The 27,619-nt window shown below is 36.2% G+C and overlaps 1 protein-coding gene across 4 annotated transcripts in view; it reads left to right on the plus strand.

Moving 5' to 3' along the window:
• Rad51b (RAD51 paralog B) overlaps window positions 1–27,619 on the plus strand; it is a 634,368-nt gene that overhangs the window by 58,701 nt on the left and 548,048 nt on the right. The window lies entirely within an intron of this gene.

A 27,619-nucleotide genomic window follows, 5' to 3' on the forward strand; every position in this document is an offset into this window, starting at 1 on the left:
TTCTTTTACTATAGTGGTGTCAGTTTTGTGAATATTTTAGGTTTATATACAGTGTTATTATGTTCAGTGATGTTTTGTATGTAGTAGGATTTGGTTTGCTTCAGATATTCAGAGGTCAGCCATTAAAGGATGTTTGGAGTGGTGGTAATGATAATGCCAGTAAGAAAACCTTAAAAGATTACTTTTGGCATGACTTTCAGTTGTGGGCATTGTGACCAGGAAATCTGAAGATGAGGGTATATTGCAAGGGTTTGTGGTATATAAACTGTATCCTCTAAGTGTATACTAAATTACATTCCTACCTCAGTATGTGGGAGGGTTTTACTTGTTTCACAGCTTCAACAACACTGAGATTGCTAGACTTTCCAGTTTTAGTCATGCTCATCCTAACAGAAAATTCTTGCTGGGTGCCATGGTGCATGCCTATGATCCCAGTGACTCAGGAGGCTGAGGCAGGAGGATGGTGAGTTCAAAGCCAACCTCAGCAATTTAGTGAGGCACTAAGCAACTCAGTGAGACCCTGTCTTTAAATAAGATACAAAAAAGGACTGGGGATGTGCCTGAGTTCAGTCCCTGGTACAAACAACAACAACAACAACAACAACAACAACAACAACAACAACAAAAAACTTTACCCTGAGATAAAACTGGGTTATGATTTTATGATTTGTTTTTGGAAAATTAAAATCTTAGATCTTTGTAACATAAAGAATATGTGTAAATGGTATGAGCCATGAGCCACAATACAGCCTTTGAGATTTATAAAGCCAAGTAAGAAGTCAAGGGAGAAAATAGGGCATACAAAAAGTTCTACATATTTTAATGGCTTTTTAATCCATAATTTGGATTAAAATCAAGTGATATAAAGTTTATCTTGGGTGGTACTCATTTTTAAAATTTTCTTGTGGTTGGTTAAAATGATGAATTTGAATTTTCAAGGAGAAGAAGGTAATATTTCATAGAGATATTTGATTGAATGTAAGTTTATGTGCTTATTTGTATTAATTCATACTGTAGTTTGACCTAAGCCTGTGCCAAATATGAAAATTCAGTTTTTAAAAGTTGGGTTTGTTTTCTTTTAAATAGTAACTGTAAGTTAATGCTTTTCGGGTTTTTTTTTTTTTTTTTCTGAGATGATTTATCTTCTTGGGTGAGAAAGGGACTCTGCTTTTCTTTGTTTTTAATAGACCCTCTGAAAAAATAGGTACTTAGTATCCCAACATTTCTGTTTCGACTTGTTTTTTTTTCTTTTTAGAAACAAAGGCAAAATATACTACGTAGAACTATGTATACTATGTATATACTATGTATACTATTATATGATACAGTATAGTGTTAATTTTTTTGTGACACATAAGTGTTGGTTTTAAAAGGCTTTTGAAAAGTGCTTCCTATAGGAGATGTTAGAATTTTCCTACATCAATTACCTCATTTAAGTGAAAAATCATGAAGTTTTAAGCTTTTGTACTATACTTGAATAAGGGGCTTCATATGGAACTGAATTTCTTAATACAGGATGTTATCTTTTTAGTTCATTATGTTTTTCAAGTCAGCAAATCATGTGCATCCTTATGTTTCCTCACACCTCCCAACACTCTTCCTCAGCCTGAAGGATTCCTCCTCTAAACAGCCATGTGGCTTATTCTCTCCTGACAACTTAGTAGTGAGGATTGACTAACCAGGTAGATGTTAACCATACCTTTGCCTCTCTGTCTTACTATGCTTTATGTTTCTCTCTGACAGTTTTCACTGTAGCATGTTATATAGTATGTTTAGTGTTTGTGTGTTCCTTCTACTCCATATAATGGTTACAGGGACTTGGTCTATTCTAACTTTTATTCTCAGCACCAGGAATAGCTCCTAACACACAGTATGCATTCAGTAGATATTTTTTAATGTATGAATCATAGGCACCTTTTCTCTTCTTGAACTTGATTTAATCTTATACCTATTAGGTTGAACTTAAATTTTAATATTTGCTTTTAACCCTATCTTTTTTAATATTAATTTTAATAGTGATAAAATATAATTTTAGGTGGCAAAATATTTTACCCTAATCATATTGTAATGACATCTTGTAGGATGAAAAACAGAATTCTTAAGATTTTTAAATTTTGAAAAGATTTTAGACATCTAGACAGTATTGGAGAGCCAGGCAGTAGGAGAAAAGATTCAGTCTAGTAGAACTATGATAGGTCAATGTCTGATGGCCTCTGAGAAAAATTGGGTGGGAGGCCAGTGCATTCCAGCCTGATTTCTGACCGTGGATCTGAGATGGTGGGTTAGGCCAGGACCACATCATTGCTATACCATTTGACACATTCCATATCTCTTTTTATTTAAGTCAGAATAAGGAGTAAAGCCAACATAGGTGCTCAGATTAGCATTTTATTGAATTTTTACATTTCTCTACAATGGATATGCTGTATTTTTACAATATGGGAAATAAGCTTAAAATATAATTTGTATTTAATTTTGCTTGTGACATTATAGGTTGGCTTATGTACATACATGCAAGCATGCCTACACACGTGGAGATTTCAATCTTCTCTGTAAGTAGTTACGAGAACTAGTAGGTAGAAAGTCATGTGAATTACATAATTGATCACCTTGATCTAAATGACATTTATAGAACATTTCACTCAATGCCAGCAGAATATGCATTCTTCTTAAGTGCCCTTGGATATTCACCAAGATAGACTATATTCTGTGCTATAAAACAGATCTCAACAAACTTAAATTCTTTTATTTATTTATTTATTTATTTTCTGGTGCTGGGAATTGAACTGAGGGCTTTGATGCTTGCAAGGCAAGCACTCTACCAACTGAGCTATATCCCCAATCCTTAAAATCTTGAAATGGTACAAATTTTAACCACATGAAAGTCAAAGTAGAAATAAATAACAGAAATATCTGGAAAATCTGAAAATATTTGGAAATAAAATAAAAATTTTCTAAATAACCTGTGGGTCAAAGAATAAATCACAATCAGCAGCCTTTGTCAGTTCAGAGATGATGCTGGTAGGTACCCGAGGAGTCTGTGAGCAGGTCTCACTCTTGAGTTTCTTCTTAGTTTTCCCCTCTTTGTTCTAATGCCTAAAACTGTTCTCACATTGTGTTGTCACTCCACTAAAATTTATTGTTTTTTTGTTAAAACATTTAAAAAAATTTCATCACATGAAAATTTTAATTAATTAATCATTATTATTATTACTTTTGTTGTGCTAGGGATTTAACTCAAGGCTGAATGTGTTCTAGGCAAGCACTCTTCTACTGAGCTGTACTCCCAGCTCCTAGAATTTTATTCTTTTACATGGATATTACTAAATATGCTTCTAGCATGGGAGTAAGTAAAATTATCATGTTTATTGAGAAAGAAAAAATATTGAAGATGATGTTTTTTGTTTTGGACAATGGAGAGCAGTTTTTTTTTTTTTTTTTTTTTAAGAAAGTCTGGACTTCTCTTTAGTTCTCGTCACACTTTGGGGCTCTCAGTTACAGACAAGGCACTTAAATGGAAAGGTCATTAGATTAAGGCCAGCTATATCCTTCCTTCCCCCAGCAGCAGCTCTAGGTGAGAGGGAGAACAATAACATCTGCACCTGACATCTCCCTTGGCACAGATACATGGATCTCCTTAACTGCTGGATCCTGGGGAAAACCCAAATCTTTAATATCCAGATTCAACATGTATAGGGAGGGGTTTCAGAAACTGGAGTCAAAATTGGAAGGTTGGTGCTGGGGATGTAGCTCAGTGGTAGAATACCTATTTGGCACTATCCTTAGCACCACACACACCCACATACAAAGAAAGAGAGAAAAAAGTTGTTGAAAGGCAAGATGTCCTGGGAACTAACCCTAGCCAGCTAAACAGCATTAACATTTTTTTCTTTCTCCCCTCTCCCCGCCTGGGGGTGCTGAGAATTGAACCCAGGGTCTTGTACATGCTATATTGTTACAGTTGTACTACTTTATTGTTAGTTATTGTTGTTAATCTCTTCCTGGGTCTAGTTTATAAATTAGATGTTATCATAGGTAAGTACATGTAGGAAAAACATAGTGTATATATAGAATTCAGTACTGTATTAGTCAGCTTTTGTCTATGTGACTAAAATACTGAGGACAAATTAAAGGAGGAAAGACTTATTTTGGCTCACTGTTTCAGAGGTTTCAACCCATGTTCGGCTGACTCCATTGCTTTGGGCCTGAGGTGAGGCAGACATCATGGTGCAAGGGTGTGGCAGAGGAAAACTGCTCACTTTATGGCAGCTGGGAGGCAGAGAGAGCTCTTAAAATACTATTTAAGATAGTGTTCCAGGCCACTGCTTTGTGAGGGTTGCTTTTTTCCTCCATGATGTATATTACATGTAATAATAAACTTGCTTGTACTTCTCTTGTTAATCATTTGTTATAGAGGTCTGTCCTAACTTATGAATTTATGAGGATGAGAAAATTTATGTATGCATTTGTTTTCTTTTAAAACTTCTATTTTATAAAGTTTAAAAAAATGTGTACAATATATTAAAACTCTGTGAGTGTGTGTGTACTTTAATAGTAAATGTATTTGCATTGGGTATAATTTTGTTTTGATATGTGATTAGTAATGATAACCAGTATCCTAGTTCACAGGATTTCAGGTAAGTAGAACTTTTTTTTTTTTTTTTTTTTTTTTTTAATGTCAGTGAAGACTGCCTTCGAAAATCATGTTATGTTGATGTTATGTCAAAGATAGTCTTTACTTTCTGGAAGGTTTGGGATTAGAATTTCTCTTAGAGTCAGATAGATCTGGATCAAAACTCAGATGCATCTGTGTAATTGTGCTTAATTATTTTTCTATTTCTCGGTTTCCTACGATATAAATTGGAAATAATAATCCCCCCCCTTCAAACAGTGAGATAGTACCCATTTCTTAACAGACCCTTAAGGAGTTAGAGGGTGATGCTTTTTGTTAAAAAAAAAAAAAAGTATTTCCTTGATGGTAAAAACTGACCATCCTCTTGAATTAAATGTACTCACTCTCATACACAGCTTAACAAATGATTAACTGAAAAAAGCTGTGTCCAGGTACCATGGCACCTGCCTGTAATGCCAGCCGTTTGGGAGACTGAGGCAGGAGGATCTCATGTTGAAGGCCAGTCTGGGCAACTTAGTAAGATCTTGTCTCAAAATAAATAAAAAGGGCAGGATGTAGCTCAGTGGTAAAGTAACCCAGGTTCTATCCCTAGTACCCGAAACAAACAAACAAACAAACAAACAAACAAAAACTATAAGGGGCACTTTTATTTAATATTTAATCACCTGCATTTTACAGGTTAGAGAACTTTGTGTCTTATCTCCTTTCCAGAAACAGTAATATTTTATTTCCTACTTATTTGTTTTAGGATTTTCAGATGCCCATGAGGCCACTCTCATTTTACCCTATTAGCTCTTCTGGGCCAAGGTTTAGCAGAGCTTTTTATAAAGGGCCAGATAGTAATATATATATATAAATATATATATATATATATGTATAATATATATATATTTTATTATTGTAAACAAATGGGATATATATATATAATTTTATTATTGTAAACAAATGGGATACATGTTGTTTCTCTGTTTGTACATGGTGTAAAGGCATACCATTTGTGTAATCATAAATTTACATAGGGTAATGTTGTTTGATTCATTCTGTTATTTTTTTTCCCCTTCCCTCCCACCCTCCCACCCTCTTTTCCCTCTATACAGTCCTTCCTTCCTCCATTCCTGCCCCCCTCCCTAACCCTAACTCTAACCCTAACACTAACCCCTCCCACCCACCATTATGTGTCATCATCCACTTATTAGCGATATCATTTGTCCACTGGTTTTTTGAGATTGGCTTATCTCACTTAGCATGATATTCTCCAGTTTCATCCATTTGCCTGCAAATGCCATAATTTTATCATTCTTTATGGCTGAGTAATATTCCATTGTATATATATACCACATTTTGTTTATCCATTCATCAATTGAAGGACATCTAGGTTGGTTCCACAATCTGGCTATTGTGAACTGAGCAGCTATGAACATTGATGTGGCTGTATCTCTGTAATATGCTGATTTTAAGTCCTTTGGGTATAGGCCAAGGAGTGGGATAGCTGGGTCAAATAGTGGTTCCATTCCAAGTTTTCTAAGGAGTCTCCACACTGCTTTCCAGAGTGGCTGCACTAATTTGCAGCCCCACCAGCAATGTAAGAGTGTACCTTCTCCCCACATCCTCGCCAACACCTGTTGTTGCTTGTATTCTTGATAATCGCCATTCTAATTGGGGTGAGATGGAATCTTAGGGTGGTTTTGATTTGCATTTCTCTTATTACTAGAGATGTTGAACATTTTTCCATATGTTTGTTGATTGCTTGTAGATCTTCTTCTGTGAAGTGTCTATTCATTTCCTTAGCCCATTTGTCGATTGGATTATTTGCATTCTTGGTGTAGAGTTTTTTGAGTTCTTTATAGATTCTGGAGATTAGAGCTCTATCTGAAGTATGATTGGCAAAGATTTTCTCCCACTCTGTAGGCTCTTTCTTCGCATTGCTGATAGTTTCCTTTGCTGAGAGAAAGCTTTTTAGTTTGAATCTATCCCAGTTATTAATTCTTGCTTTTATTTCTTGTGCTATGGGAGTCCTGTTGAGGAAGTCTGGTCCTAAGCCGACATGTTGAAGCTCTGGACCTATTTTTTCTTCTATAAGATGCAAGGTCTCTGGTCTGATTCCGAGATCCTTAATCCATTTTGAGTTTAGTTTCGTGCATGGTGAGAGATATGGGTTTAGTTTCATTCTGTTGCATATGGATTTCCAATTCTCCCAGCACCATTTGTTGAAGAGGCTATCTTTTCTCCATTGCATATTTTTGGCCCCTTTGTCTAGTATGAGAAAATTGTATTTATTTGGGTTTGTGTCCGTGTCCTCTATTCTGTACCATTGATCCACCTTTCTATTTTGGTACCAATACCATGCCGTTTTTGTTACTATTGCTTTGTAGTAGAGTTGAAGATCTGGTATTGCGATACCCCCTGCTTCACGCTTTCTGCCAAGGATTGCTTTAGCTATTCTGGGTTTTTTATTCTTCCAGATGAATTTCATAATTGCTTGCTCTATTTCTGTAAGGTACGTCATTGGGATTTTAATTGGAATTGCATTGACTCTGTATAGCACTTTTGGTAGTATGGCCATTTTGACAATATTAATTGTGCTTATCCAAGAACATGGGAGATCTTTCCATCTTCTAAGGTTTTCTTTAATTTCTTTCTTTAGTGTTCTGTAGTTCTCATTGTAGAGGTCTTTCACCTCTTTTGTGAGATTGATTCCCAAGTATTTTATTTTTTTTCGAAGCTATTGTGAATGGGGTAGTTTTCCTGATTTCTCTTTCTGAAGATTCATCGCTTATGTATAAAAATGCCTTAGATTTATGTGCATTGATCTTATATCCCGCTACTTTACTGAATTCACTTATGAGATCTAAAAGTTTTCTGGTGGAATTTCCTGGTTCCTCTAAGTATATAATCATGTCATCAGCAAATAGGGATAGTTTGAGTTCTTCTTTTCCTATTCGTATCCCTTTAATTTCTTTGGTCTGTCTAATTGCTCTGGCTAGAGTTTCAAGGACGATATTGAATAGAGTGGTGAAAGAGGGCATCCCTGCCTTGTTCCAGTTTTTAGAGGGAATGCTTTCAGTTTTTCACCATTTAGAATGATATTAGCCATGGGCTTAGCATAGATGACCTTTACAATGTTAAGGAATGTTCCCACTATCCCTATTTTTTCTAGTGTTTTGAGCATGAAGGGGTGCTGTATTTTATCAAATGCTTTTTCTGCATCTATCGAAATAATCATGTGATTCTTGACTTTAAGTCTATTGATATGGTGAATTACATTTATCGATTTCCTGATGTTGAACCAACCTTGCATCCCTGGGATGAAACCCACTTGATCATGGTGCACTATCTTTTTAATATGTTTTTGTGTGCGATTTGCTAAAATTTTGTTGAGAATTTTTGCGTCGATGTTCATTAAGGATATTGGTCTGAAATTTTCTTTCCTCGATGTGTCTCTGTCTGGTTTAGGTATCAGGGTAATATTGGCTTCATAGAATGAGTTTGGAAGGGTTCCCTCCTCTTCTATTTTATGGAATACTTTGAGAAGTATTGGAATGAGCTCTTCTTTAAAGGTTTTGTAGAACTCGGCTGAAAACCCATCTGGTCCTGGACTTTTCTTTGTTGGTAGGCGTTTGATGACTTCTTCTATTTCATTACTTGAAATTGGTCTATTTAAATTGTGTATGTCCTCCTTGTTCAGTTTAGGCAATTCATATGTCTCTAGAAACCTGTTGATGTCTTCGAAATTTTCTATTTTGTTGGAGTATAGATTTTCAAAATAGCTTCTAATTATGTTTTGTATTTCAGTCGTGTCTGTTGTGATATTTCCTTGTTCATTCCGAATTTAGTGATTTGGGTTTTCTCTCGTCTTCTCTTTGTTAGTGTGGCTAAAGGTTTATCAATTTTGTTTATTTTTTCGAAGAACCAACTATTTATTTTGTCAATTTTTTGTATTGTTTCTTTTGTTTCAATTTCGTTGATTTCAGCTCTGAGTTTGACTATTTCCTGTCTTCTACTACTTTTGGTCTTGGTCTGTTCTTCTTTTTCTAGGGCTTTGAGCGTAGTGTTAGGTCATTTATTTTTTGAGTTTACTTCTTTTATTAAATGCGCTCCATGAAATAAATCTTCCTCTAAGTACTGCTTCATAGTGTCCCACAGATTTTGATATGATGTTTCTTTGTTCTCGTTACCTCTAAGAATTTTTAATTTCCTTCCTAATATTTTCTGTTATCCATTCATCATATAGTAGCCTATTGTTCAATCTCCAGGTGTTGGAATAGTTTCTGTTTTTTACTCTTTCATTTATTTCTAACTTCAATCCATATGATCTGATAGAATACAAGGTAGTGTCTCTATCTTCTTGTATTTGCTGACATTAGCTTTGTGGCATAATATATGGTCTATTTTAGAGAAGGATCCATGTGCTGCTGAGAAGAAAGTGTATTCCCTCTTGGTTGGATGGAATATTCTATAAATGTCTGTTAAGTCTAAATTATTGATTGTGTTATTGAGATCTATGGTTTCTTTGTTCAATTTTTGTTTGGAAGATCTGTCCAGTGGTGAGAGAGGCGTGTTAAAATCACCTTGTATTATTGTGTTATGGTTCATTTGATTTCTAAAATTGAGAAGGATTTGTTTGACATACATGGATGAGCCACTGTTTGGGGCATAGATGTTTATGATTGTTATATCTTGCTGATTTATGCTTCCCTTAAGCAGTATGAAATGTCCTTCTTTACCCCTTCTGACTAACATTGGCTTGAAGTCCACATTATCTGAAATGAGGATGGATACTCCAGCTTTTTTGCTGAGTCCATGTGCATGGTATGTTTTTCCCCATCCTTTCACCTTTAGTCTATGGGTATCTCTTTCTATGAGGTGAGTCTCTTGCAGGCAACATATTGTTGGATCTTTCTTTTTAATCCAATCTGCCAGTCTATGTCTTGATTGATGAATTCAGGCCATTAACATTCAGGGTTATTATTGAGATATGATTTGTATTCCCGGTCATTTGGTTCATATTTAAAATGTTATTTATTTATTTATTTCTTTTTTGACATATCTTGGTTCCTCCTTTATTTGACAGTTCCTTTAGGGTAATTCCTGCCTTTGCTGATATGCTTCTTTGTTTTTTATCTCTTCCTCATGAAATATTTTGCTGAGAATGTTCTGTAATGCTGGCTTTCTTTTTGTAAATTCTTTTAGCTTTTGTTTATCATGGAATGATTTTATTTCATCGTCAAATTTGAAGGTAAGCTTTGCTGGGTATAAGATTCTTGGTTGGCATCCATTTTCTTTCAGAGCTTGAAAAACGTTGTTCCAGGCCCTTCTAGCTTTTAGGGTCTGGATTGAAAAATCTGCTGATATCCGTTTTGGTTTCCCCCTGAATGTAATTTGGTTCTTTTCTCTCACAGCCTTTAAAATTCTGTCTTTATTTTGTATGTTAGGTATTTTCATTATATGTGCCTTGGTGTGGGTCTGTTGTAATTTTGTGTATTTGGAGTCCTATAAGCCTCTTGGACTTGATTTTCCATTTCATTCTTCAGATTTGGGAAATTTTCTGATATTATTTCATTGAATAGATTATTCATTCCTTTGGTTTGTTTCTCTAAGCCTTCCTCAATCCCAATAATTCTCAATTTGCCTTTTCATGATATCCCATCGTTCTTGCAGATTCTGTTCATGATTTCTTACCATCTTCTGTGTTTGTTCAACTTTGCTTTCGAGGTTAAATATTTTGTCTTCAATATCTGAAGTTCTGTCTTCCTGGTGTTCTATCCTATTGGTTATGCTTTCTATGGAGTTCTTAATTTGGTTTATTGTTTCCTTCATTTTAAGGATTTCTGTTTGGTTTTTTTTCAATATCTCTAACTCTTTATTGAAATGATCTTTTGCTTCCTGTATTTGCTCTTTTAACTGTCGATTGGTGCTATCATTCAATGCCTGCATTTGCTCTTTCATCTCATCATTCAATGCCTGCATTTGCTCTTTCATCTCATCATTCAATGCCTGCATTTGCTCTTTCATCTCATCATTTGCTTCCCTAATCATTTTAATTATGTACATTCTGAACTCCCTTTCTGTCATTTCTTCTACCATGATGTCATTGGATTTTATTGATGTAACATCTAGATTTGTTTGGGGCATTTTCTTCCCTTGTTTTCTCATTTTGTTCAGGAATCAGTGGGTCATTAAGATATTGCAGATTTCCTCTATTGACTTATAATGTCCCTGAAGATTGCTAGTATATCCCCTCTTATCCTTCAGTAGCCTGAAGTCTTGGAGGAAGTCGATAATGCGGAGCTCCAGGAAGAAGCTGCCTCTCTAGGGGTGGTGACCCTCAGGTGGCGTATATTCCCTGCTAGTGGGCAGAGGTGCCTCCACTTGTTGACCAATGGTCATCCAACGGGGAACTAGGCTGCGGGCTGAGGCAAGTCCTGTTTGTGCCTGTGTCTCTGATTTTACCGTCCCTGTGGGAAAACCTCACCCGGCCGGGAACACTCACTCGGTGGGGAGGTCTTGCTGGTCAGTTCCCCTCCTAGAGGTTCCCCTCAATCTACAACTACCGCCTGGGCTGGGCTGTCTTCCTCTGCAACGTTCCCAGGGACCCGGACCTACCTCCTGGGCCTGGGAGCCTCACCCTCCGCAGGCGAGTCTCCTTAGGCTGCCTCTCCCAGAGAATCTGCCCGCAGTCCTGGAATCTTCACTCTGCCCCTAGGCGTGTCTCTGTGCGGCTCTTCCAGCAAGAAGCCACCTAGCTCCTGGGACCCTGCTCTGCACCTAATCGCCTGGCTATGCGGCCCCTCCTCTGAGCCGCCACCTGGAGCCCCGTACAATAGCTCCAATACCCAGAGACCCGCCACACACCTCCTCCTCTGGACAGCGGCCGGGTTTCCGACGCAGTCACTAGGAGCCCAAGCAATTCACTTCGCGTCTCCGCCTCCCGCCAACCTCCCGTAGCCCTAGGCAGGCACTCTAAGTCCAAGTGACCGCCCTGTTCCTCCTCCTCCTCCTCGGGGTAGCCCCCCGGGTGTTCAGGAGCAGTGGCTCCGAGACCAAGTGACCCACTGCGCTCCTCCTCCAGGCAGGCCACCAGTGTTCAGGAGCGGTCGCTTTTAGTCCAATCAACTCACCACTCGCCTCCTCCTCTGGCAACTGCCTGTGGCTCTGATGCAGTCACTCCTAGACCAAGCGACCCACCGCACCTCTCCTCTTCCTCCAGGCAACCCCCCAGTGTTCAGGAGCGGTCGTTCTGAGTTCAAACAGCTCGCCACGCAGCCCCTCCTCTGGCAACTGCCTGTGGCTCTGATACAGTCACTCCTAGACCAAGTGACCCGCTGCGCTCCTCCTCCAGGCAGGCCACCGGTGTTCAGGAGCGGGTCGTTCTGAGTTCAAACAGCTCGCCACGCAGCTCCTCCTCTGGCAACTGCCTGTGGCTCTGATGCAGTCACTCCTAGGTCAAGCGACCCGCCGCGCTTCTCCTCTTCCTCCGGGCAACCCCAGAACCCCAACGTTCAGAAGCCGTCGTTCTGGGTCTAAACAGCTCGCCATGCAGCTCCTCCTCAGGCAGCCACCTGGAGCCCCAGTGGTTGCTCCGAATCCAAGCACTGTGCTGAGCCGCCTCCTCTATGATGATCCCAGTTGTCTGTGTTTACCGCTCCAGTGGGGTGAGGGGCGTCTCGCCGAGCAACTCTACTTCACAAAGTTCCCTGCATTCCGGGGCTACCGCCCCATCCAGGACGCCTCCCCAATGGGAGAGACTCACCCAGCGGCTTTGAGTTGGTCCCAAGTCTCTCACTCTCTCCTCTTTTGAATCTTGCGTCCTGGAGCAACGTGAAATGCAGCCGCCCCCTAGTCCGCCATCTTGAAACTTCCCAGATAGTAATATTTTCATCTTTGTGGGTCATATGGTCTCTGTGGCAACTATTCAGCTCTGCCATAAACAGTTTATAAACAATTGGATAGGGTGTGGTTCAATAAAACTTGGTTTACAAAAACAAATTAAGGGATAGATTTGGTCTATGGATTACAGTTTGCCAACCTTTGATTTTGACCTTTCTCCCTAGATTCAGGATCCTGGGCTGGTGTTCCCCAGTATCTTAAGGAATTAGGAGGCAGCATAAGAGAGCAGTCTACTCATGAGAGCAATGTTTTTTCATTCTAATTTAAGGCATTGACCCCTTTAAAATGCAGATAATATTCTCATGAACCTCCATTGCTGACTGAAGGGTTGTTGTCACAGAAATACATAGAATTGTAAGATTAGATAATAGTCCTCTGTAATAAATCATACTTATTAAACCATCAGGTGTTTGGCATTTACAAGAAACACAGAACTGTTCGAATTAATTTTATTAATTTAATGTAATAGACAATAATTTAAGTTAAATTATTGCTTACAGTTATGCAATTAACCTATCTCACAGCTTCTTTTGAATGTAATGTATTTATTTCTACTGTAATTCATGTGATGACTGATTTTTCCACCTTTTTTCTCTATTTAAGCTACTATAAAACTTCCTTTTGTTTGGGAAGTGTGACATTATTTGACCTTCACATGGGCATTGGTACATTTAAATTTTAAATCTATTATTACTCTTCTGTATTTTAGTCTCTAACAATATTAATAGATATTGTGTGACTGAAAACAGACATATTAATTAATATCTTGTGGAAATTTTCCATTATAAAATAACTATACTGATATTTTGAGATTATCTTTATTTTTAAAAAATCCTTGGTGCATTATAATTAATAGTGGAATTCATTGTTATATATTTGTACATACACATAGTATAGCAATATGATTTGGTCAGTGTCATTCCCCTTTTCTTCCCCTCAACCCTCCCCTCAACCCTCATTTTCACCCCTTCCTCTACTCTACTGGTCTCCTTTCTATTTGAGACTATCTTTTTTTTTTTTTTTTGGTACTAGGGATTGAACTCAGGAGCACTCGACTACTGAGCCACATCCACAGCCCTATTTTTTATTTTATTTAGAGACAGGGTCTCACTGAGTTGCTTAGAGCCTTGCTTTGGCTGAGGCTGGCTTTGAACTCCCGATCCTCCCATCTCATTCTCCAGAGCCACTGGGATTACAAGTGTGTGCCACAGTCTGAGACTATCTTTAAAATTAAAATACAAACTTAAAAAATTCTCAGAATTTTATAAGTCCCCATCTCTTTTGTATTTTGAGACAGGGTTTCGCTAAGTTGCTGAGGCTGTCCTTGAACTTTCAATCCTTCTGACTCAGCCTCTAGGGCCACTGGGATTACAGAGTGCTCCACTGCCGTCTGTATTCTTGATTATGTGCCTTTTGACAATGTGCATTCTTCTCATTTATTGTATATCAAGGTTTGTTTTGAAATAACAATGTTCATTTTTACGTACAAAGCCCTTTAGAAAAAGTAGTTAAAATATATGTATTTCTCATTTTGCTCTTTTAAAGAACCAAAGATTTGATGGGTGTAGTGGCACACATCTATAATCACAACAGCTCTGGAGGCTGAGGCAGGAAGATTGCCCAAGTTCAAGGCCAGCCTGGGCAATTTAGCAAGGCTTGGCCTCAAAGTAAAAAAAATTTAAAATGACTGGGTATGTAGTTCAGTGGTAGAGCACACCTATGTTCAATTCCCAGTACCAAAAAATAAATAAATAAATAGATAAAACCTAAAGATTTAAAGTTACTAACCAGAAGAAACTGTTTTTTTTTTTTAAGTGAGGAACTATTATAATATTAAATTGTTATTTGACAAAAGCACAAAAATGTTGTTTCTCTCAATTTAAATTTAATGGTATATTTAACATGGGCCAAGATTTATTTTTTCCTTTACCTTTACTTGTTCCATCATGCAATGTGGGTTTAATCTTGTAGGATTATACTTTATGTTAGATACTAATAAATACTGAAAATTTAAAAATAGGTAAGTAGGCCAATTAGTTTAAAATAATTAAGATTTTGTTAATTATAAAATTGGAATATTGTTTTCCTACTTAAGATATGAGGAAAAAGAGTTTATGTACCCCGTGTTTACATTTATTCTTATCATAAATGTAAGTATTTAGGACTTACATTTTTGTGAAAACCTAATGAAGTTAATCTGATTATAAAATAGAAATGCTAGACCCTAGATAAATAAATAAGCCCTTAAAAAAGCTCTTGAGTTGCATTTTGCTCTATGTAACATTATTCTATGACTTTTCCAGAATCATGTAATTTTTGTTTTACTCTGATGAGAGCAAGTACTTTAGAATTTCTGAGATAAGAAAAGTTCTCTATATTGTTTTTCATCTCCATAAGTGCTTTCTTGTTTGCTCATTTCATATTTAAAATAAGAATGTTTAAAGCTACCTTTTATTTATTTAGGGGCTTGATACCTACATCTAGACTAACCTTTATTTTATCAGATAATAATAATTAATTCTAGGAAAATTATATTGTATAGCTATTTATGACTCTGAAACTTTGCTATTATAGTTGACTAACAGCTAGAAACACCTTAAAGGTTATGAATAGGTAATTGGGTAGTTAGTGTTAGTACATCCATGTAATTTTATATTGTGTTATTGTTGAAGTGAATGAGATAGCCCAGACATACATTCACAGATTGTGCAGGAAGGGTTAACCATGGAGGCTGTGTTGCTGAAATCCAGCAAGTTTCCAAGAAAGAACTCTCTTTAGGACTGATCCTTGACTGATTCTGGGGAAATGAGCTCAAACCCTTTGACTGTTCTGCCTAGTAAGAGTGTTTTTGTATGTCTGTAGGCTTGAGCCATAGGTACCAGTTTGATCAGATAGTTTAGGCAAACAATGTGATTTATTGTGAACATTCATTTTGTTTTGGGGACTGGAGTCTAAATGGGTGAGGTCAGTTATCCAGGTGCTATGTGCCTTGTGACTGACCTCCAATAAAAATAGTGAACACCGAGGTTTGGGACAGCTTTCTTGGTTGACATCACTTTGCGTGTATTGTTGCATGTCATTATTGACACAATTAAGCACATCCATGCAACAGCACTGGGAGAAGGCTTGTAGAAACTTGTATGGATCTGGTTTCTCCTGGACTTTAGTCATGCTCTTTTTCTCTTTGTTGGTTTTCATCTTTATCTTTTGGGTATAATAAGCCATAACTGTGAGTTAATATTTTTTTGGGCCTTCCAGTAAATCTTCTAAGAACAGAGGATAGTCTTGGGGACCCCTGACACACAGGGCCACCGATAGATATGTAAAAGAGTATCTATGGCCCCTTTTATTTTTTGTGTTTAAAATTATTATGTTTTATTACATATTAACAATTTATAATTATATATATTTGTAGGGTACAAAGCGATGTTATGATAGCTTTATTTAGGAAATTGTTCAAAACTGGCAAGATTCAGTTTATAGTATTACATCAATCTTAATTCATTGGTTTGGATAATAGTACTGTGGTATGTAAGATGGTAATTTAGGGGAAGTTGGGTAAAGGGCATGTGGGAATTCTGTAGTCTTTATAACTTCATGATAGATCTAAAATTATTTCAAAATGGAAAGTTAAAAGATGGAGAGTAAAGTGGAGTACTTTGTATGCCTAAGTTGGCTCTGGAAGCTCACAAGACACTTCACTGGTTGAAGCTGGAGAGGCGACATGGTTTTCATGTACTGGCTCTTCTCCCTTTGGTCATGATATGATCTAATACCTCTTCAGTTTAAACACTGCTCTTCATCTTTCAGCAAATCCTTTTGGTTGCACTTTGGAAATACACACTGTACCTGGTACTCACAACCAGCTTCAGTTCCATCTCCCTGGTTCCTGGTGGCTAAGTATGCATTACTGGCTTTGGAGTTAGATGTTGATTTGAGTCAGAGCTCCACTGTTGCTAATTTTATGACCTTGAGTAAGTTATTTATCTCAGCTCTAACTCTTAGTTTCCCTGTTTGAAAAATGGGGATAATAATATCTGACTCATGGGGTGTGGAGATTAAATGAGATAATGTCTGTAATGTTCTTTACATAGTGTTTGGTGTATTCTGTAAAAGGTAGCCATTAATTATTAATTTTAGTAGTTACTTCATTCCAGATGCCTAGTATATTTTTCTTTTTCCTCCTAATAATTTTTACTAGGCCACAAGTGCCTGGAAAGGAAAAAATTATGTCTTATTCACTATTGTATCCCTTTCTGACTGTTTTGTTGACGGTTACTATTATTCCCTGGACCCTTTATACCTGGTTAACTCATACTTCTTTGGATCTTAGACTCTCTTCTTCTTTTCAGTTCTGCCTTCAGCAGTTGTGTCTAAAGCTCTGTGCTAGGCACAATGAGATCATAAAGAAGAATAAAACATAGACTTTGCCTTTGAGGCTTCTATAAATAAGTTAATTGTAGAGACAAATAGCTCTCTGTGGTATAATAGAGAATAAAATAAGTATCTTGTCTACTGTTCTTTTTCTATTTCTAACAGATCCCTAAGTAGACTGGTACCTCCCTCTCTGTTCTTTACTTGAGAGTATAGATTACACAGAGAGAAATAAAGGAAGGTAGCACAGACCTTCATAGTCTGTAGTTAAACCCTGTATCATGTCTAACCTTGACCCTTACTGTCCCAGTCATACTCAGAAAGAGAGTGCTCTTTTGGAGACAAATAGTGGTTAAACTGATAAAGGACAAGCATAATTCTAAAGTTGTGTTGCTAAGAAAAGGTTAGAAATGGAAGTGCGTTCCAGCTCTTACCCTTTAGCATTACACTACATATAACACACAGTGCCTTGATGTGCTGTAGAATTTTCTGATTGAAGATCTTAACATTGTGGCTCAGTGGCAATCTTCAGTTTTCCAGTGAGAATAGGGATATAGAGAAATAATTTATCTAAGACTGCTCAATATATCATTTGGATAATTTAATAATATCCTTGCCACTTCTATCCTGGATTCTTATTGCAATATTTTAATAGATTTGCTTCTCTTTTTTTCTTTATAGGTAATGGACTGGCTTATATCATTGCTATATAATTTTCCCGACATGTATTTCTGGTCACATCCCTCCTCTGCTCAGAAGCATTGTAGGATATTATATTACATATAGAATAACACTAGACTGTAAGCACCATAAAGACAGAGAACTTGATAGTTTGGTTCAAAGTTGTATCATTTGCAGCTAGGACAGCACATAACAGGCACTTTAATTAATATTTGATGAATGATTAAATCTAAATTCCTGATACGCTGTTCGGGAATTTTCTCTCTTGGCTGTAACCTACTCTTCTTACCTATCTTTTGTCATCTGCGCAAGCTGCTGGTCTACCCCTACCTCCCTATGTTTTACAAGGTGTGGATATCTTCCTCTTTCATTTCTTCCTTTCTAAATTTTATTCATGCCTGAGCTCTGAAGTTCTGTTTTCCTGAGACTTTTATTTTTCTTTTGTTACCACTATGTTAACTCCAATTGATTCTACCTTTTTTAAAATAATTCAAATAGTCTTAACTTCTAATGGGAATTGTAATCATTTATTTGCCTTGCATTGTCCTTTAAATGTATATCTATGTCTGAGCTCTCAGTTATATTATAAAACTCCCTGAAAATATGTACCCTTTATAACTGCCTGTAGTGAATTGTATCCTCCATTGAAGAGGTATCCAATAATTTTAATAGAATGATCACATCACATTTCTTCAAGTTATAGTTTTTAAATGCATATTTAACTAAATATGTTTCCCTTTCTTTTTTTTCCTTTCCTTTCCTTTTCTTTTTCTTTTTCCTTTTTCTTTTCCTTTCCTTTTCTTTTTCTTTTTCTTTTCCTTTCCTTTCCTTTCCTTTCCTTTCCTTTCCTTTCCTTTCTTTTCCTTTCCTTTTTCTTTTTCTTTTTCTTTTCCTTCCTTCCTTTCCTTTTTTCCTTTCCCTTTCCTCTTCCCTTTCCTTTCCTTTCCTTTTTCCTTTCCTTTCCTTTTTCCTTTCCTTTCCTTTCCTTTCCTTTCCTTTCCTTTCCTTTGTTCCCTTCCTACCTACCTACCTACCTACCTACCTACCAGGGATTGAACTCAGGGGCACTCAAACATTGACCCACATCCCCATCCCTTTTTAAAATTTTTATTTAGAGACAGGGCCTAACTGAGTTGCTTAGGGCCTTGCTAAGTTGCTGAAACTGGCTTTGAACTTGTTATCTTCCTTCCTCAACCTTCTGAGCCACTGGGTTTACAGGTGTGCACCACAATGCCTGCCTGCCTATTTAACTCTTATACTATTTAATGGGAAAACATTCTAATATTCATTCTAAAAAGTGAAGAGATACCTACAAACTAAAACTTTGGTTTCACTCCCCTTGCCCTCTTTGTAAAAAAATTGAATGTAGAGGATTTGCTGCTAATTTGAAAGCTCTGTACTTGTAATTTAGTAAGATGCAGGAACTTCTGTGAGACATCATTGAACAAGATTTTGGTTATGATTAAGCTGTGATCAAGGTGAGAATTTAGCAGTGCTTTGTACATAGTATTACTATACTGCCTTGTTTAGAAGTTTAATAAAGTCAGATGATATTCTATTCTATGATTTTTATCAAAAGAAAGTACTATAGAGGAATTAAATCTTATCTTGAATACCATCACTAACAGCTCACTGTTTAATTAGAGTCAGATAAACAGTTTGAAATACAGACTTGACTTTGTAGGAGGTTAGTCACAGGATATAATGTTTTTCAAAAACAGATCGTTAGGGCTGGGGCTATGGCTCAGTGGTACAGTGTTTGCCTGCATGTGTGAGGCACTGAGTTCAATTCTTAGCACCACATATAAATAAATAAATAAGTAAAATAAAGGTCATTGACAACTAAAAAAAAACCAGATTGATATTTTGCTCGATATCATTGTGTATTCTATTGTCTTTCTTGAATATGTGTTCTGAGTTAGTACAGTTATACTCCAAGTATGTATGAATTTTTTACAGATAAATTGGGTATTTTCCACCCAAGTATATATTATTGGTGTTTAATTTCACATTATTAAAAGCTTTATCTTTTTAAAAATATTCTTTATTTCTCCCCCTTGAGAGGGGCTTAATTTTTGGCATTCCTTCTTTTTGGAAACTTCAAGTATTAGTGTTTCTGTTTTTCATGTGTTTAATAAATCAACAAATGTATTTCTCTGAGTTTTAATAGAATTTTAAGACCTGGGCAAAGTTTTAGTCTTATAGTAGAAGAGATCCCAAAATAGTCAAAGCAATTGTGAGCAAGAAGAACAAAGTTGGAGGCATCTTACTTCCTGATTTCTGATACAAAGCTACACTAATCAAAACCCTAAACTGAATCCCAGCCCTCAGGACACTGAGGAAGGAAGATCACTTGAGCCCAGGAGTTGGAGACCAGCTTACACTAGAGAGTGAGACTTTGTCTCAAAAAACAAAAAAAACCCCCTGCTCCTCCCCCAAAGAACCCCGCAAACAACCAAACAATATGTTAGTGGCGTAAAAACATACAGACTAATGGGATAGAATAGAAAACCTAGAGATAAACTCATGCATATGTGGTGTCTATGGTTTTGATAGGGTTCGAGTGTGTCCCCCAAGGATTTATGTGTTAGAAACTTGTCCCAGTGTAGTGGTGTTAAGAGATGATGGGATGTTTAGGAGTTAGAGCCTAGTGGGTAGTCTTTAGGTGTTGCTAAGGGTGCTGCTCTTAGAGGAGATTAAGGTATTCTTAGGCTGTAAGTTCTTGTGACAGGGTTGTTATGAAAGAACAAGCATGGCCACTCCCAGTTGGTTGGCTTTCTGTCTTGCCACATGATTGTCCTTGCCCCATGTGTACCTGCCATGATACCGTCTGCCATCAACCTTCACCAGAGACCAAACATAAATCAGGCCTGCCTGATCTTGGACTTTCAGCCTCCAAATCTGTGAGCTAAAAGAGCCTCTTTTCTCATAAGCACTCAGCTTCAGGCATTTTGAAAATAATAACAGAAAACTGACTTATACAGTGGTCAACTGATTTTTGATAAGGGTGCCCCCACATAACAATGGGAAAGAATAGTTTTTTAAATAAATGGTATATATAAACCTGTATATCCATATGCAAAAGAATGAAATTGGACTCTTATCTTACACCATACCCAAAAATCAATTAAAATGAACTAAAGACTTAAAAGCATACAACCGGAAATCTAGAAAAAAAAATAGGGGAAAAGTTCTTGACAATGGCTTTGGCAATTATTTCTTGGACAAGACTCCAAAACACAGGCAACAAAAGCAACATAGACAAATGGGACTATATCAAGCTAAAAAACTTCTGCACAGCAAAACAAGTAACATAACATAAAAACAATTTATGGAATGGAAGGAAATATTTGGAAATCACTTATCTGATAAAGGGTTAATATCTAAAATACATAAGGAAATACTTCAACTCAATAGTAAAAGAGAAAGAAAGAAAGGTGAGAAAATATGGTTACAAAAGGAGAAAGAAATTGAATAGATATTCCTCAAAAGTAGACATACATATGGTTAACAGGTATTGAAAAGGTTTCCAATGTTGTTAGTTATCAGGGAAATGCAACGCAAAACCACCATGAGATATCACTTCACACATGTTAAAATGGCTATTATTTGAAAACCAAATGAAGATAAGTGCTGTGAAGAAAAGGGAACCTTGTAGACTATTGGTGGGAATGTAAATTGGTACAGCTCCTATGGAAAACTATATGGCAGTCCTCAGAAAATGAAAATAGAACTGCCATATGTTTCAGTAACCCCACTTCTCCCTCTTCTGGGCATATATCTAAAGGAATTAAAATCAGGATCTTGAAAAGATCTGTACTCCCATGTTCACTGTAGCATTATTCCCAGTGGTAAAGACGGAGAAGCTACCTAAGTGTTCATTAAAAATGAATGGATTAAAAAAATTGGCATACAAATAATGGAATATTATTCAACCTTACAAAGGAAATTCTACTATTTGTGACAATATGGATGAATATTATGCTAAATGAAATAAATCACAGAAAAATTTCTATATGATCTCACTGGTTTGCGCAATCTAAAATCGTCAGAATTGCCGTTGCCAGAAGACAGGGGATGGAGAGGAAATGGGACCGTATTGGTCAGAGGGTACAAAGTCAATATGCAAGATGAATGAATCCTAGAGATGCACTGTAGAGCATAGTGCCTATAGTTAACAATATTGCATTGTATGCTTTACATTTTGTTAGGGAGTAGGTATTATTTTGTGTTCTTTCCACATAAAATAAAAAAAAAATGGTGGGAGGATACTTTTTAAGTGAGGAATATATTCTTGGTATTGACTGTGGTGATTGTTTCATGGAAATTTATAAGAGCTGTGGTTAAAGGTTTGTCTGTCTTCCATACAACTAAGATACTTTAAATAGAGGATATTAAGAGTTATATATTTCTCATTTGAACTGTTTTATTTCCTCCCTCTTTTTTGCCTTGTTTATCTTTGATATTGAAAGAAATAATCTTATCAATTTCACATTTCCTTATTTTTGTTTTGATTTTTCTCCTGTTGATTTAATCTGAGAAATATCCTACTGAAAGTAAAACATTCAAATTGAGTGATTGTTATTTAATCCTACAGCTGTTTTGATGGTTATAAGAGAAAAATGACTGAGAGCAAGGGTTCTTATTGCTCTTACCATTAATGGATTGAACCTTAGCTCCTTTTAAAATTAAATCGTGATAATAAATATTTGGGTTTGGAGTTCCTTTTAATTAAGAACAGGGACCTTATTTAGTATCTCAGCATTTATGTTGCTTTACTGGCAAAATAGGTAGTCATTGGCATTTTTAGTTTATTTGTATATTCTACAGGTTGAAAATGCTGTTAAAAAATGGTTATGCCTTATGAGTACTTTTGTTCCATTTCAAATATGAACACATTTCAAATATTTTTCACTCAATACTCTAACTTTGTGAGGTGTGCTATATTATTTCCTTTTTACAGTTGAAATTGAAACTTATAAGGGTAAATAGCTTTCCTAGAATCACACGACTAGTAAGTGGAAGGTGAGAGTTTGAACCCAGATCCATCTAATACATGTATTATCATAGTGGAATGTGAATTCCTAATGCAGTAGTCAGAATTATTCTGCTCCCTTGACTCTTAGTGTAGTACTAAAACTCTTTCAAAACTTTCTTCTAAGCCCTTTTCCATGTCTCACAATTTGCTTTGTGCTTTGATTACTATTTGGAAGTATAACTATAGAGGTGTTTCTATATTTGCAGTATCATTATTTCAGTTAAGAAAAATCTTTGAATACATTCAAGTAAGAGGAATATTTGAAGAAATATTTGAAAAAACTTTGATTGATTTTTTGCCTATATGAAATTCTACAGCTTTGTTAAGGGTCTTAATTAATGTCTCTTATCTGCCAGTGAATATGCTAAAGAGTTTTTGGATTTCTGTGTTCTCAAACTAGAAATGGCAAATTTGTGTCTTAAGTCCTGTGATAAGTATGTTATCTTAGAAAAATAATACCTAAATACTTGTACTTTGGTCTTTTCTTGGGGAACACCTAAAATACAGGCAGCCTCCTAAGATTCTGCTTTGAGGTTTCTTGAAGACTGAATACATGCTTGTGACTGGACAGGAGACAAGTTTCATGGTATTGTCAGATGTATCCAGTAAACTTGGTTATTCATGAATTTAATTAAAAGTTCCTAGGAACTTAAAACTTAAGGTAGTTTTTATAGGCATCATGACTCAAAGGATTCTTTGTGTATGTGTACACTGTATGTTTGAGGAAGGAACAGTTCTGACCTAAACTAGAATAAAGCATTGCCCGTAGTTATGAAGCCCAAAGGTAATATTTTAAATAAATATTAAAATTGTTATAATATGAAGTTTTTTAATGCTTCTAGCTTAAAGTCACTGAAGTTAATTTTATTTCTTAAGCTGTATTGTAATGAATTTGCCTTTTGTTATTTTCTGTGATATTTAATACTTTGTTTATTGAATCGCCCAATAACATGGGATTGGCCTGCCATGCAGCATTGGAAGTTAACAGTTCTCTGTCCAACAATAGAGATTTCCTTTCAGTATTTGGGAATCACACTTTGAAGATTAAAATTTCATAGTGACAGCAAGATGCAGTAGAAGGTATCCAGAATTTCAAATCAGAAGATAAGAATTTAAGTACCAAATGCATTTAAAACTAGCTATGTGATTAATTTCTGTATAATAGCAAAGAGAGCTTTTTACAGAGAACATTACATTTTCTGAATCTCAGAGTTCTGTGAAAAGGAGCAGTGTTTGGGAGCATATCACACAGTCCATTTATTTGCCATTCCTTTCAGGGATCTCTGATGCAGTTTACTTGACCCTGATTTTTTTGTTTTAACTAAGTAGTTGATGTTTGGCACTTGTAACGTGTCTATTATGATTTGGAAATGAGATGTACCCCAACTGCTTCTGTGTTAATGCAGGAATGTTCAGAGGAGAAATAATTGTATTGTGAGAACTGTAACCTAATCCTAACCTGTAAACTCTCGTAGTTTGAGTAGACTGACTGGATAGTAACTCCACGCAGATGGGATGTGACTGGAGGAAGTGGGTCACTGGTGTGCCCTGGAAGGGTTCATCTTCCCTCTGACCTCTTTCTCCTTCCTCTTTTTCTCTGCTTGCTGACCACCATGAGGTAAGTTACTTTCCTCAGCTATACCCTTTGACCATGAAGTTCTGCCTCACTTTGGGCCCAGAGCAATGGAGTCAGCTATCTATGGAATGAGACCTCTGAAACTGTGAGCCCCAAATAAATTTTCCCTTCCCTAAGTTGTTCTTATCAGGTGTTTTGGTAACAGCAACACAAAGTGAACTAAAATTGTGGCCAAGACCCTTTAAGGGATGTTTATCCATAAATCATTTCTCTGTATTATTAGAGGAAAATAATTTTTTTTTGTACTAGTGCTTAACCACTGAGCCACATCTGAGCATTTTTTTTTTTTTTTGTATTTTATTTAGAGACAGGGTCTCACTGAGTTGCTTAGGGCCTTGCTAAGTTGCTGAGGCTGACTTTGAACTTGTGATTCTCCCGCCTCAGCCTCGTGAGCCACTGGGATTACAGGTGTGTGCCACTGCACCCAGCAAGAAAAATAATTGTTTTCATACCATAAAATTCACCATTGGAGGATGTTTTTCCCATGGAAAAGATCAATAGATTTAAGATAAAGTCCCACTTTCCTTTATTCTTTCATTTATTGATTTGTATTCCTACAATATAAATTATTTTATTGCTAGACTAGTGTAATCCTGTTAGTATTATTATTTTCACTATACTATAATTTTATACCTTCTGAAATAATAAACTTCTTTCACATTTTATATTGGTAAAGTATTTTGAAGTTGTTTCTATCGTTATACCATTATTATTATTATTATTATTATTATTACTATTATTATTATATTTTGCAGTACTGGTGATTGAATCCAGGGCTTCATACATGCTAGACAAGTGTCCTATCACTAAGATATGTCTCCTGTGTATTCTAATATCATTTATAAAAGACAAAGGAGCTTGGAAAGCCATATTACAGAATATAGTAAAGATTTTAAAGGTGTCCCAAGTATAATGGAATTTCAAAAGCAGGAAAAGAAGATGCATTGAGCTCAGAACTAAATGATGACTTTGCTGGGATGAGGGATGGAAAAAATGTATATTAACTCTTATTTATGGCCTGTGAAACATGTGTTCTTCTTCCTTCCTGTGGACCTGTAATAAGTGCACTAGATAAGGGGTTCCCAAGGTTGACATGCACCACTCCTTCCACTTCCTGGTAACCAACATGCACCAAGAAAATTGATCCCATCCTCAGTCCAGGGTTGGACTGATTGGTCCTAGAGTTAACCAATCTCCCCTGCCAATCAACAGTTCAGGGATGATCACATGGCCTAATTCTGACAAATGGGAATAGGAAAGTCTAAGCTTGTGGGGATGTTCTTCCTTGTTCTTGAGAAAAATCTCTGGGAGGCTACTCTGTCTTTTGCAGGTCAGGACCAAGGAAGCGTGTAGCCCTAACAAGTCTGGATGACATTAATCAACAGTCTTATTTCTGGCTTTGCAGATATGTTAATCTGTGTATTTTCTTATGGTTTAAGTTCTTGGGATTGAACTAACAGCATTAGCATTACCTATAAGCTTGTTGGAATTTCAGGTCCTACCCTAGTCCTACTCAATCTGAATCTCCTTTTTAATAGAATTCCCAGGTAAGTTCTATGCACACAAAAGGTTCAAAAGTGTTATTTTAAGCTAATTTGAGTTAAATTCTTATTTACATGCAACTGGAAGGATCCTGATATGACATTCTAGATTTCTGCCCACCCCCCAGATGGTACTGTCTTCCCTATGCATGTCATACAGAAATGGGGGACACCATTTCTTATTTTAGTACAAATGGCAGTTATTGGGTCATAATATAGGCTTCAAATTTTTTTCATCACACTTTGATGTGTCATTTAAAAAATTTAAAAAGTTATTTTTAGATGAAACCTAAAATTATAGCCCTTGCTACTTATAGTCAAAGACCCTAATGTTATTTTTAGCAAGTCAGGAGATATGAGCTCAGTGTGCTGGTTGAAAGTCAGCCTTGAGAATTGCATTTTACCTCCCTTAGGAGTACCCCTTTCAACTCTCTACCCAGCTCCATTCCTATTTCAACTAAATAGTTTGTACTGTCCTGTGTAGAACAATTAAACTCTGAGACCAGACATGCATTTTAATTACTCGAACAGAGTAAAGAATTTCATTCCCCTGCTCTATCTGTGTTTGTGAAAGCTAAAGCTAATGAATAAATTAAATCTACTAACAATCTAGGAATTTTGAGAATTTTTTTTCTTCTACTTTTTACCCAGAGTTAGATGCCATGTTCCAGAAAAGCCAAACATATTTTAAAATTATACTTCTTATTTGCTCATCCTTCTAGAGCCCTTAATGAGTATAAGGCAGGATAAACTAGGTACTTCAATTCATAAATTAGACTATCATTCTGTAATTAATTGATAATGAACTTCCTCTGTGGTGTGCTTTACAGTGAGAATTGCCTGTGATCTCTATTCATTCAGAAAGGTCTTACCGCTAAAAGCAGTACTTTTAACAAAAGTACAGTTATGCTGATTGATTTTATTTTATCATCTTTTGAGTTTTTACTATGGCTTAGGCATAGTAAGGCTAGCTAGGCCCTGTGAAAATTGACTTCTAGTTTCCATTTAGAAATGATAAAATTGAAGCTAGACAGATTAAGTAACATGCAGAAAATCGTATAGTTAGTAACCCAGGACTCCTGCTCCCAGAACTCATTAAGATCCTCAAGGAGTTTAAATTCTATCAGGTGAGAAAGTGACATGTAAACAGTTCACTGTAATAAAGTGCAAAATTAATAAAAATCTTAAACTGAAGTAAGATTTTAAAAGAGATAAAATGTATTGCGAGCATAGAGGAGGAAGGAGGAGAATCAGGAAAAAAAAATTATTTTCCCTCCTACTTCTCTAGTTCTCAGTTCTCTGACTTCTCTCATTCACTTCATGGTATCACCATTTTTTTTTTTTTTTTTTTTTAGTAATCAAAACAAAATTTTGATGTTTTAATTTTCTTCACATGCTCACATTTTATCAGTCTATAAAACCTTTGCGTTCTTAATAGTGTTTCTTGCTAACCATCTTCTACTGTCCATTTCCACTGTTATCACTGCCATTTTATTGATCACTCAATGAAATGGTTACATGTGATCATTATTGTATTGGACAGCACAGATATAGGATACTGACCACACATTCTGTAGAAAGTTCTCTTAGATGTCCCCCAGACCACTTTGCATTTTTCTACGTCTTCAACGCTCCTAATGTGCCCCTCCCTACACTGGCTGCCTCTGCCACATCCTAATTCTCTCCTGTTCCCTGGCGCTTCTCATCTTGTTACTTATTAAATACTAAATACTGGCTCAAATACTAAATCACTCTAACTGGACATAATCTTTTTTTTTTTAATACTTTTTTTTTAGACATTGATAGATCTTTATTTAATTTATTCATAT

This window comes from Sciurus carolinensis, chromosome 2 (assembly GCF_902686445.1).
Source record: "Sciurus carolinensis chromosome 2, mSciCar1.2, whole genome shotgun sequence".
NCBI lineage: Eukaryota > Metazoa > Chordata > Mammalia > Rodentia > Sciuridae > Sciurus > Sciurus carolinensis.